This window comes from Gopherus evgoodei, chromosome 2, assembly GCF_007399415.2.
Source record: "Gopherus evgoodei ecotype Sinaloan lineage chromosome 2, rGopEvg1_v1.p, whole genome shotgun sequence".
Classification (NCBI taxonomy): domain Eukaryota; kingdom Metazoa; phylum Chordata; order Testudines; family Testudinidae; genus Gopherus; species Gopherus evgoodei.
The window spans coordinates 106,062,494-106,074,617 of NC_044323.1; the positions used below are offsets into that span (position 1 = coordinate 106,062,494).

A 12,124-nucleotide genomic window follows, 5' to 3' on the forward strand; every position below is an offset into this window, starting at 1 on the left:
TGTCTTCAGTAAAGTCATACGATTTAAAGATATTGCTCTTCTTGTTTTCCTAAAGCATACATTAAAGAAGATACCTGTATATCACAGTTTTCTTTGTGGAATTTGTTTGCAGTTTGAAATCTTGCAAAATACTACTTCCAGTTGTCCATTGTGAAGGTTTGTCAAAGGTGATATTCTCTGGGGCATTCAAGAGCGGCATGTTGATGAGACCCTCCAACCTTTGTTGCTTTGTTCCTTCCGTTTGCAACCTTCGTTGGTGTCTTCCTTCTGTTTCTTAGTTTACTCCTGACATCATGTCATGTACTTCTGTGCCAGATATGGACTGGTTACAAAGCTTACTTATCATACCAAATGTGTTCATCATAAAATCCTTTAATGCTCTGCCTGGTACGACTGAGGTTAGATTAAATAAAGTAGTTTTCACACTGTGCCACCTCGTGGCTGAACAGGATAATACAGTTTAACCTTCCATTACAGCTCTGCCCCGGGAAACAAGTGGGTTTATAGTGCTGAAGCCTCAGTTGGTTTCACGGGATGAAGAATGGGGGCTATCTTTGCCACAGATGTGGCACATGCAGGGAAAGTCCACAGGGCTTAATCCTGGGTTGTAGCTACAGTTCTAGTGTAATGGAATCAGTTACACCATTCCAATTCAGTGGTGGTGTGTGTCAGATAGCCACAAATGCAGATACACAGGTAATAGGAGAAAGACTCTCCAACCATAACCCAATTCCCACCCCTCCATTCTCTTGTGTCTACAGCAGCCCGGGAGATATGGTAGTCCCTGAACAGATCTGGTCACTGCTATTCAGGGAATCTGGAGAGCAGCACGAGATGAAGAAAGTCAGTTGGCTTTATGCAAAATAGACACAAGCAGTTTCTAATGGGCAGAATAAATTGGCAGAGAAAAATGGCACTTAGGGAAAAAAAATCTCACTTCCATGGCATATACTACTGTGAAATTCCTCCAAATCTGTGGTAGCACAAGACTCAGCAGTTGCCTACAAAATGACCCTTTCCAAGTCCAAACATTATTGGCTGAATATTGGAGGAGCTCACCTTAATAAACAATAATCTGCTTCAGATTGTTTAGCCACTTTCCCCCGTTTCCTACATCTCCTGTCTGCACAAATCCTCAATGGTTTTTGGACACTACACACATTCATATTTCCTATGCAAATAGGTTCTATAAGGAAAATCTCTCCATATTGCACAAAAGTGAACCTACTACAGATCCACCATCTCTGTGCCAGGAAAGCATGAAAAAGGACAAGTCTCACCTGGGACAGCAGCAGAAAGGCAGACACAGAGTATTAAGTCACTGGATGCTCTCCTTGTACACACTTTGCGCTTGCGATTACAGTAGTTTCAAGGTTGCTTTAATTTGTGCCAGCCACTTAGACCAACTGACCTCAAACAGGAGAATCAGTGCAGTATAGATTTATTTCACTAACAATGCCCACTTTGCAGGTTACACCTCAGCTTTCACAGCATAGCTGCAACTACAACCACTTCACACAGACCAAGCTGCCTACACAAATACAGTACAATGGAGAATCAAGTGTTGGGAACTTCAGAAGTTTTCCATCTCTTTTTCTGGATTTTCATGCACAGGGGACAATCAAGCCCTGTGTATCTACATTTTATTTTGCATGTAATTACATGTGGAAAATCATGATCACATGATTAAAAAATAAATTGTGATTAATCACAATCACACTGTTAAACAATAATGGAATACCATTTTAAAAATATTTTGTATGCTTTCTACATTTTCAAATATATTGATTTCAGTTATGCAGAATACAGTGTACAGTGCTTATTTTATATTATTATTTTTTATTACAAATGTTTGCACTGCGAGAAACAAAAATAGTAGTATTTGTCAATTCCCCTAATACAAGTACTGTACTGCAATCTCTTTATCATGAAAGTTGAACTTGAAAAAGTAGAATTATGTACAAAAATAACTGCGTTCAAAAATAAAACAATGTAAAACTCTAGAGCCTACAAGTCACTCAGTCTTAATTGTTCAGCCAATTGCTCAAACTAGTTTGTTTACATTTTCAGGAGATAATGCTGCCTGCTTCTTATTTACAGTATCACCTGAAAGTGAGAACAGGCGTTCACATGGCACTGCTGTAGCCAGCATCACAAGATATTTATGTGCCAGATGCACTAAAGATTCACATGTCCCTTCATGCTTCAACCACCATTCCAGAGGACATGTCCATGCTAATGATGGGTTCTGTTCTATAACCATCCAAAGCAGTGCAGCCCAAAGTAAGTTCATTTTCATTATCTGAGTCAGATGCCACCAGCAGAAGGTTGATTTTCTTTATTGGCTGTTCGGGTTTTTTAGTTTCCACATTGGAGCGTTGCTCTTTTAAGACTTCTGAAAGCATGTTCTACACCTCAATCCCTCTCAGATTTTGGAAGATACTTCAGATTCTTAAACCTGGGTCAAGTGATGTAGCTATCTTTAGAAATCTCACATTGGTACTTCTCTGTGTTTTGTCAAATGAAAGTGAAAGTGTTTTTAAAATGAACAATATGTTCTGGGTCATCATCCAAGACTGCTATAACATGAAATATATAGCAGAATGTGGGTAAACAAAGTAAGAGACATACAATTCTCTCCCAAGGAGTTCAGTCACAAATTCAATTAATGTATTTTTTTTAATGTGCATCATCAGCATGGAAGCATGTCCTCTGGAATGGTGGCCAAACCATGAAGGGGCATACGAATGTTTAGCATAACTGGTACGTAAATATCTTGCAATGCCAGCTACAAAAGTGCCATGCAAATGCCTGTTCTCACTTTCAGGTGACATTGTAAATAAGAAGCACACAGCATTATCTCCCGTAAATGTAAAGAAACTTGTTTGTCTTAGCAACTGGCTAAACAAGATGTAGGACTGAATGGACTTGTAGGCTCTAAAGGTTTACATTGTTTTGTTTTCGAGTGCAGTAATGTAACAAAAAAAACCGACGTTTGTAAGTTGGTCTTACACAATAAAGAAATTGCACTACAGTTCTTGTCTGAGGTGAACTGAAAAAAACTGTTTCTTTTGTTTCTCATATGTACAGTGCAAATATTTGTAATGAAAAATAATATAAAGTGAACACTGTACACTTTGTATTCTGTGTTGTAATTGAAATCAATGTATTTGAAAATGTAGAAAAACAACCAAAAAATTTAATTAATTTCAGTTGGTATTCTATTGTTCAACAGTGCGATTAAAACTGCGATGAATCATGATTAATTTTTTTGAGTTAATCATGTGAATTAACAGCAATTAATCAACAGTCCTAGCGGAAATTATTATTATATGGCTAAATTTCCACTATAAAATGGTACTCTAAAATTTATTTACCAGGTCTGTGAGCAGTCTTAGAGGAAACAATAGAAGTCCCAATTGAAAGTAATTATTTTTCCTTCCCATTTCTTATATTTATTTTCACCACAAGCCATCAAAGAGAAAAAAGGCAGATTTAACAGGAAATGGAGAATTAATCAACATGAGCAAAATCACCCCTTTCTCTTGCTTTGATCCTCTCTCACCTCAACTATTGTAGCCTCTTTCTCTCTGATCTCCCACCTTTCCACAGTTCAACTGATCTAAAGTGCCATTTTTTCCCTTTCACTCACAACCCATACTATGACTCTGAGTCCATTTGCTGGTTCCCTGACTTTTATTGCACCGAGATACAGTTCCTTGACTTCACCCTCAGTGCAGAGTAGCTCTGACTTGAGGGATCTCTCTATACGCAGAGACCCCATCCTTCCTCTCCTGCTCTGTGGACAGTAACAGGTGGGAGATGCCCTGGGGCTGAGAGGTACATGGAGTAGCTACTCACACTGGGTACCTTGCCTGCCTTACCTGGCCCTGTGTAGGATGGGGTTTAAGCTATAATAGTCAACAGATTATGAAAAGGAAGGAGACAACACAGATCAGGATAACATGGGAATACAGTCAAGAATATTTAGCAGATTTCTTCAGACTTCCACTTTATAAATCATCCCAAGTAGTTCTAGTAGTATGCAGATTGATAAAGGGATTCCAGCAAGTCTCAGTGAGACAGAAGGAAAACTAGATCTAAAAACAGAAACTGCCTTATATAATAAGGGTTGGTTGAGAAATATGCTGCTAGCCACATTTTGCTGGCAACTGTTAGACTTGAGTGGTAGTTTTTGGCAAACTGCATCCTTTACAGAGGTGGTCTGCTGCAATCCAAGCATGCTTCAGGATCTGAACAAATGGACTGTGAAGGTGATTTTCAGTAGCCACCTTGGAGAACAAAGACTTAAGCATGTATAAAATTGCATGAAAAACACATGCAGTATCGTGGTTAAAAGTAAAAACGATTAATGCACCTCTGCTACAAACCGACATTTTTAGGTGATTTTAAAAACCACAGAAAAGAGCCCATTTTCTAAACCTTTTTCTTTTAAACTTCACCATGAGTTCCCCTGTGCATTCTGGTTTATTCAATTCATCCTTTTTCTTACTGATGTTTTCCATTGCTAAGAATTCCATAAAATCCCTATGACAGATTCATATTTCCAGGATAATCCAGAGAAAGAACATAAAACACATTTGTGCTGTACTTACACCTTCCTTCCCAATGGACTAGCTGCCAGCAAAGTCAGCAAGAGGAGACAAATATTTTGTACAGTTGAAAAAAGCTGAGGAAATTCTCTTCTCATGGGCCTGATTCTCCTCACTATTACAATAGTGTAACTCCATTCACTTAAAAATAGAGTTACTGCTGATTTGCACTGATCTAACTGTAAGAAACGGACTCACTTATGCTTAATTCTTATAGAAGTCAGTGGCAATTGCACTCAACTGTCTGAGGACAGGTTTTGGACATCAGTTTTGTATTTATGCAGTCAAATTCTGTTTGCCTTACCCATTTAAATAGTACTCTTGCAGCAAATGGGACTGCTGCATGAATAAGGCAACTAATATTTAGCTCCCTGTCAGCAATATGAATTATTTTATGGGTAATAATAATCACAGGGAGTCCAGAAGTTGCCATCAGCCCATGGTAAGCCATCACTAACATTTTTCACCTGTGCTAATGTTGAAAGTAAAACCCAGACTGGAGCTGTGCCTAACGGGAAGGAATTTTATCATTCTGTCCATTTTTTTGTGTCAAACTTTCTATTTATCTCATACAGACATAGCCCATTACAAATTGTGACATCATTCTCTAGCTCCACAGTCAGCTCTTTCATTGTTTCCCCTTCTTTATTTCTATACACATATAGAATAGTATTTATAACCATCCAAAGTCAAGTTAGAACATCCAGAAAATTAAATGTTTCACACAGAACCCCCATGTCAAATTAGTCAGGTGACCCAAAAAAACTTCACTTTATTGGCCAGAAACATATACCTCAGCTAAAACCACCAATAACAAGTACGCTCATAGAAGAGTTTCAACAGCTAACTTCCAAATATAGCTCTATTTTATGCATTTTTTCAGACATTTCCATGGCCTAAAGACTCTGAGCTCTACTCTGGTCTCTTTTGATTTATGTGAATTGACCTTCTTTTCCGCTTGTACCTTCTGAGTCATAGTACAGGCCTGCTTGTTTTCCTATTCAAAGAACAAAGCACCACCGATGTTCAGGTGCAGTTCGACTAGTGGTTTATTTTTGGCTATTATTAGGATATTTTAAATATAGGGAAGACAATTCTTTTTGTTGAGCATGTGTGTGATCCTTCTAGATCTTAATGCACAGTATATACTGTAAGGATCTGATCTTGCATTACTCATACTTCGACAGCTGGCTCTTTGGGGCAGGGTCTGTCTTCGTGTTGTGTTTGTACAGCACCTAGCACAATGGAGTCTGGTCCATGACTGGGCTCCTAGGTTCTACTGTAAGTCAAATAATAAATAATAATCACATATGTGCTACACAGTGTGGCACCCGATTTAGCGTTCATGAATGCTTTGCTGGATCAAGGCTATATCTGGAGTTTGAGGTGTTCGTGTACATGTTTCCCCATAAAAGACAGGCTGGCTCAAGAAAATGGTTTAGTGACATGAAGCTTTGCAATTGAGCTAGTGGTCTTAGACCAGGTTAGGGATGGCTGAGAAATATCATTTCCCTCATCCCAACCCCTGGGGAATTTCAAAAAGATTTTGGTGAAAAATGTTTGACAAAGGAGGGCAAGGACAGAGGAACAAAAGAGGGAGAGAAAGGGGGAAAATACCAAAACCCCAACTCATTTGGTTGTGTGTTTTTTTAAACAAAAAGATTTCATTTTCAGTGTTTTTCCCGCATCCCTTTCTCTCCCAACACCCCTATTTCTCCCCTTCCCCTTCTCTTTTCAGATGCCATTTTTTGGTTCTGTTTTACTTTCAAACCTTTTTTTTTCCTGACAAAAAGCTATTTTCTTTCCATTTGGGTGGAAGGGAGAAAATAGAGATCCACTGATCCTGATAAAAATCACCTTCATGACTGGAAATCTTGCTTACAGTTTCAGCAAAGAGGCCATGCACTGAATAAGAGTGACCTCTTCAGAAGATTTAGGCATGCTGGTGAGATGGTAATTAGTTATCAGTGTCTGTGCTGTACTCAGAGTAAGAGCTTTAGTGTCCAGTGCAATCAGTATGGTAACTTTTCCACAAGTACTAAATTCACTCAGAAGGAAAACACATCATAGGCACGTGTACTGTATGCTATTGACATCATATTGTCAAAGTTGTGTATTACGAACAGATTTTTATTTCATGCACAATGAAAGTGAAGAGAAGTTACTTTATTTCTTTTTCTGGAGAATATTTTGAGAGTGTGGGAAAGTGAATGTGACTGGTGATTTCATCTGAGGAATATCTGAATCACATTTTTTAGCTTTGGTGTGCATAGCACAGGAAAGTTGCCAGGTACAGAAGAAGCTGGGCATGTCCACAAGGGAGTGGAGCAAACAAGCAAATTACAGCATATGAATTATTTTTAACCAAATGTTTTCATCTGGAAAACTTGGGTACTTAAATGAAAGCTACCCCCAAGCTTCTTTTACGCACATGGCCAATGCTTAATCAGCAGATTGCTCTAGTTTTTCACAGACTCTCATCTTGAATAGTTTTCAATGGATTAAGTTTTTCTCCAAAAACACACTTGCAGCTTTTCTCTTTTGAGAGGCAAGTGGGACAGGTTTTACCAGTACCCTGTCAAAAGGGAACTGTATGGCTCCAGATGGTTGATTTACATGGCTGTAGGACTGTTAGTGAACCAAAACCAAAGAGATTTAAATATAAGCCTAACATACCTCGCTCAAAATAATCAATATATTCTTGCATTTTGTCACAAGCTTCCAGTTCCTACCTTCAATAAGGCCTTGAAGTGACACAGGCTGGCCTTTTCAGAGGCTTCATTAAACCATGTTGGTGCAGAGAGCATCTGTGTTCCTGGAGCAATTCTACTAGCTTTTATATTCAGTAAAACTCCCAGAATTCTCTCTCTCAAAGGGGCCATACTCTTTATTTCATCCAGCATACACAAACTAAACTCAAATAAAGAAAATATTGGTTTTGGATTTAAAGATATGTCAACAGATGACTGCCTGTTACATTTGCTACACTCAGGTCCTGATTGTGACACACATATCTCATAAGTAGAGTTGGCTGAATATTTTTTCCCCTCAACAAAATTTTTTTTGGGGTTAAAAAAGCCTTTATAAGATATAAATATTTTTTCCTCAAAATTTTCCATTTTTCTTATAATCCCAGAATGATTTTTCCCCTTTTCTCCCTTTTGTTTCTTTATCCTTTTTTGGTGGCAAAATAGAAGACGGGGAAAAAGGAATAAAAAGAAAGAAAGAAAGAAAATATCTCAAAACCTAAACATTTTCAAACCAAACTCTTTCAATCAAATATTTCAAATAAAAATGATTGTTTTTAGAAACCTGTGGATTTTTTTTTTTTAATTTTCAGTTTCTTAGTTTTCATACACACAATTTTTCTACCAGTTCTATTCTTAACGAACTATTCTGGCAACCATGAAAGGGAAAATGATTGTGCCAACCATAGCTCTCCTACTCCTCATGATCATCTTATGTTATGTCCATCCACCCCTCATTTTAGGTTTTGTCCTCCACTATGTCCCACCTTTAGCTTATGGTACAATAGGTTGGGAAGTATGCCCTTAATACAAGCCAAGAACCAATTACTGCATTCCCAAAAGGAGCTGACACAACAATCTCTGCCTCTGACCTCAATCCCTTGCTCCCCAATACTCTAAACCCAGAAATGAATGTACATAGGCAGAATTATCTAGTTTTTAGAATGGAAAATAAGAAAGAATACAGAAAGAGAGCATTTTAGCCAGTATTTACAGATAGAGAAGCTGTCTGTCCTATCACATAAGATAAGTGAGCATCTGAGGAGGGGCAAGCGCTAGGCTATGGGAATTATGAGCTACCTGAGGCAGAGAATCAGAGAACTCCCAATCACTCACTACTGGGAGCCTTCACTCCCAAGATCCCTTTTAAAGCACGATGGGCCTGAGCTATACATTTCAGATTTGTATTTCAAACATCAACCTTTGAGATTTTGGTTTGACCCATTATAGATGAAAGAGGCCCTGAAATTCAGATCCAGCTTGAGATTCCAAAAGAATACACACATACACAAACAACATGGGAGAGGTGCTCGGTGCAGCTCTGCTAGTGATAGAGTACAAGAGTATTTATATTTGGGTGTGTGAGAGAGCCTCCAAATTCAAATGGCAATTAGGCATGTTTTCAGTGCTTTCCAATCAGTAAGGGTTTGCTAAGGAGGCAGGTAAGAGTACATTTTCCTTATTTTGAGAAGGGAGGGGCAAGCCTTAAAAATATAGAGTTCAGTTCATAGGATAAGCACTCATACAATTTTAGCTGCATTGTCCTAGTGTGTGGGACTTGGCTGAAAATCTCACAAGAACAGAGTTCCATGAAAGAGTCCTGGTACTTCCTGCTTCCAGTTAGTCTGGAAAGTCTGAAATGTACGTTTGTTCCACACTTCATAAATTAGTCACACAGCCAGAGTCAGAGAGTCAAATTCAGCTTTGGCAAAAGCATGCAAAATTTCATAGAGTACAATGGAATTGTGCCTTCCTGTGCCAGGGCTGATTTTGACCCAGATCCTCCAGAGTCATATCTATTATCTTTAATGCCATAGTAGTGGAACAGATGTACAAATAATGAAATATACAGGCACCATTAGGAAGGGTGGCTATATTTTCCTAAGCCTGTTTCATTCTCTGCAGAATTTTCTTAAACTGTGGGAAAGTAAGAGGATTTGTGATTAAATTTTAGGAACTGCTGACTGGATTAGAGTGTTTAGAACAGGATAGGTTGCTATGTCATCTTTTACATTCAAGGTGCTATATGGGATGCATTAGTGTTTGTACATACTTCGGAGACGTAAAGTTCTGTATGGACTTAAGTATTGTTATGGGCCTGATGCTAAGCACTTTCAACACCCACTGACATTGCAGGATCATTCCCCTTATTATATCAGCAGAGTATACTGAAAGCAAGTGGTAAAGCAATCTCTTCCTGGGTTGTGGATATACAGACAGAGGACAATATCTTCCAAACAGTGAGCAGGGGATGTGTACACTAACCCCAGTTTCTAGAGGAGTTACTGGAATAGGAAGGGTATTGTGCATATTTTCTTGTATAGTGTTTCTCCAATACCAAATTATGTCACTAGTAGTAATTTTCAATGGTGTATTTATGTAGCCACACAGGTGTTCTTGCTCTGCTACATGAGACATTTGCATAAGAAGTGTGTAAACTGTGGCAGTAGGTTTGACTCTCTGTCCTGGAGCAGGGAGTTCACAGCTTTGTGATAAGCTTAGAAAACAGTGGTAACAACATGGAATAAGTTATGTTCTATCTTTTAAAATAACATGTATTTTAGTATGGAAACTTAAATGGTACCTATTGCATGTACTAAATATACATTGAGAGTCATGGAAGTGATCTGAAGCCAAATTAGAAAGAAAGCACTGCTTTCTTATATACACACACACAGGGACTGAATCTTATTTATAGTAAGGCCCTTTTATACTGCTCTGACAGTGTAAAAGGTCCTTAATGAGCTCTTCAATCTAGCCGAGAAAGGCATACCAGGATTCAATGGCTGGAAGCTGAAGCTAGACAAATTCAGACCAGAAATAAGGTGTAAATTTTTGACAGTGAGGGTAAATTAACTACTGGAACAATTTACCAAAGGTCATGGTGGATTCTTCACCACTGGTCATTTTTAAATCAAGACTGCCAGTTTTTCTAAAAGATCTGCTCTAGGAATTATTGTGGGGAAGTTCTATGGCCTTTGTTAATACAGGAGGTCAGACTAAATGATTACAATGGTTCCTTTCGACCTTGGAATCTATGAAGAGCAGGTGTCAATGTAATTAATGGGCACACCAGAATCAGGCCCACAGATTTCATTTTACATTCTCACCGCCCTCCCCATATATGGGGAGGTGATAGGCATTTGATAAATGCCATGGGCATATGTTACATAAATAAATATATCATATGCCTGTGCAATTTATCACAAACTAGGCCGAGATCACATACCCAGTAATCCAGCTCCTCTGGTACTTATTCTAACTTTCCAAACCCATGACCAGCTTCAAACAGTTGACAAAATAAATAAAATCAAGTATCAATCTACCAGAAAGAGGTTTCCTCCTCCTTCTTGCAAATATGAAATTGGAATTTTCTCCCCAAATTACACCTGCTTGAGGCCTGGGATGAGTAAGATTCAGTTCTGGACTGGCGATAGATTTTCTACACATAACAATACAATGAATGTAAGGATTGGTATCTTGTAGCCCTACCACTGAAAAGGGATAATTTCTAGCTTCTCAAAGGGAAACACAGCTATCATTTCAATCTTTACAAAGGTCTACGAGAATGGACCTTAAAACTATGACATTATGTATAAAATATATTTTAGTGGTTTATAAAACCTGTTATTTTTTTCTCTTCCTTTGATCCTTGAGCAAATGGACTGATGGTTCACAGATTCATAGACTATAAAGCCAGATGGGATCACTGTGATCATCCTATCTGACTTCCTGCATAACACAGGCCACAGAACTTCCTTGAATTAATTCCTCTTTGAACTAGAATCTATCTTTTAGAAAAAAACAACCAATTTAATTTAAAAACTAAAAATTGACAATGACAGAGAATCCACCAGTGGTGAATTACCCTCTCTGGTAACAAAGACACCAGCTTTTACAAGTGGAAGGATACTAAAATAATCTCTAAAGACATTTGAAAAGTTCTGTAAAACTCATGCTGATAAAAATCTTTCCACCACAGCACATCATCATGTATCACAACTCTCTTGAACACTAGGCTGAAAATGTGTCCCATTCCTGTGCAGTTGTGCTTGCAGATCACAGGGAAGCCCCTGCACCCTCTTCGATACTTTGAGTACAGGGCAATGCAGAATTTGGTTAGCTATCATATGTATAGTAACACATGTAGTTAACAAGGCCTGCCCAGAGTGGGGGGCAAGTGGGGCAATTTGCCCCAGGCCTCTGGCCCCACAGGGGCCCCCATGAGAGTTTTTCAGGGCCCCTGGAGCGGGGTCCTTCTCTTGCTCTGAGGACCCCAAAAAACTCTCATGGGGCCCAGGCCCCCGGAGCTTCTTCCGCTCCAGGTCCTCGGTGGCAATTCGGCGGCGGGGAGTCCTTCTGCTCCGGGACCTACCACCGAAGTGCTGGGTCTTCGGCGGCAATTCAGAGGCAGGGGCTCCCCACCACCGAAGACCCCAGGCGGCCCTGTAGGTAACACACATATACACACATTCTAACAATTTGGTGCTGTAACAAGTCCTCTGCCCGCCACTCTTCCTGGGGCCCACTGGTGGCCCCAATAAAACACAGAGAGGCCTCTAGTTCTTCAGCACCCATGCCTTTATTTACACCAGGTTCTCCCACCTCCAGCAATATACTATATACAGCTTGCAGGCCTTACAGTCTCCTCCTCCACACAGAGTCTGCCCTCAGCCTGGAGACTGACCTTCCCCTGGCCATTCCCCCCTCTTCGGGCTGCCAGCCAGCCTTTATAGCCCTTCAACCCTCAGGCCCGCAGGTGCA

At 39.4% G+C, this 12,124-nt stretch overlaps 1 protein-coding gene across 4 annotated transcripts in view; it reads right to left on the bottom strand.

Moving 5' to 3' along the window:
• The window catches only part of COBL (cordon-bleu WH2 repeat protein), a 245,318-nt gene that overhangs the window by 52,929 nt on the left and 180,265 nt on the right, over positions 1-12,124 (bottom strand). The window lies entirely within an intron of this gene.